Source organism: Sinocyclocheilus grahami, unplaced genomic scaffold, assembly GCF_001515645.1.
Source record: "Sinocyclocheilus grahami isolate Dianchi unplaced genomic scaffold, SAMN03320097.WGS_v1.1 scaffold1318.1, whole genome shotgun sequence".
Classification (NCBI taxonomy): Eukaryota; Metazoa; Chordata; class Actinopteri; order Cypriniformes; family Cyprinidae; genus Sinocyclocheilus; species Sinocyclocheilus grahami.
Window position 1 is genome coordinate 258 of NW_015506497.1, and position 1,160 is coordinate 1,417.

At 30.5% G+C, this 1,160-nt stretch overlaps 1 long non-coding RNA gene across 1 annotated transcript in view; it reads right to left on the reverse strand.

Moving 5' to 3' along the window:
• Positions 1–224: 224 nt before the first annotated feature.
• The window catches only part of LOC107569157 (uncharacterized), an 18,996-nt gene continuing 18,060 nt past the window's right edge, over positions 225–1,160 (reverse strand). The window contains exons 2-3 of the long non-coding RNA XR_001606870.1: positions 404–410; positions 225–235 (exon numbers count right to left, since the gene is read on the reverse strand). This is a non-coding gene — a long non-coding RNA (uncharacterized lncRNA). The remainder of the gene's footprint in view (positions 236–403; positions 411–1,160) is intronic.

A 1,160-nucleotide genomic window follows, 5' to 3' on the forward strand; every position in this document is an offset into this window, starting at 1 on the left:
TTTAATTAAAAAGTCATTTTATTACAGTACTGAGACCCTAATGAAAATGGCCTTTTAGAATAATGAAAAATGAAAATGTCTGGATGCATCAAACTAATGAGAATATGTGAGAAAATCATGCTTAATTGCTTAATTGTCCTGAAAATAATGTCACAATGCAAAAAAATATTAAAGGTCCTAAACAGGCTTAATTTTATTTGGCCAAAATATTTTATTTTGCCGTCAAATACAGCTGCTGGATAGAAAGAATTGCCCTGACAGGTGATGAGCATATCTTGGGATACGCCGCTTCATTCTGGCGTCGTGTTTTCAAGGTCATTTTTCAGGATTGATGAGCATCTTCTGTATGTTCGTAAAGAAACCAGCATTGGTGCTTCTCCATCTGTGAGAAACTCACTGAGACAAAACATCTGAGTGAAGATAGAGACAGAAACAAAGGTCACCGCAGTGATGTTAAAGCCACATTTGTTGGACTAATGACATAAATTCTGTTCATTAAGGACTTTAGCATTTGTCTTAATCATAATCGTTTGTAGCCGCTCTGGCTCAGTATAAAAAAGAGCCGTGTTTTGGCAGGAACACAGAGAGTTGATAAACGTGTGGCTCGCTCGCTCATTTTATCATTATTATCATTTCATGCCACAGTGAAAAACAAACTCATTTCAGCGGTTCAATAATAACAAATGAGTTTAATGTGAACGCTTCATTCTGCGGTTTCAGGCCTTTTGTGTGATTGCTGTAAAATCTTGAGGAAACATTAGGAAATGCTTAAATATGAGATTTAGACGGGTCATGTCGGGTAAAAAATGGTTTCCACTTAAACATTTAATACAAACTGTATTCATTTTTATTTAGCAAAATATATTACTTCCTTGCATGGACCAAACCTACAAAAATGAAAAATAAGTAAGTAAAGTAATAAATAAATAAAAAGAAATAAATAAATGTAATAAGAAAATAAATAAAAAAATAAATTACTTATAATTACTTATATTACTTATAAAAAATACAATTAATCTTTAACTAAATTTAGTCTAAATAATTTTTTTAAAGGTATTTTAAATTTTTCACTTTTATTGATTTTTCCTTTATTAATTATTTCATGTTATTTATTGATTAATTGATTTATTTATTGATTGATTGATTGCAGGTTAGGTCCG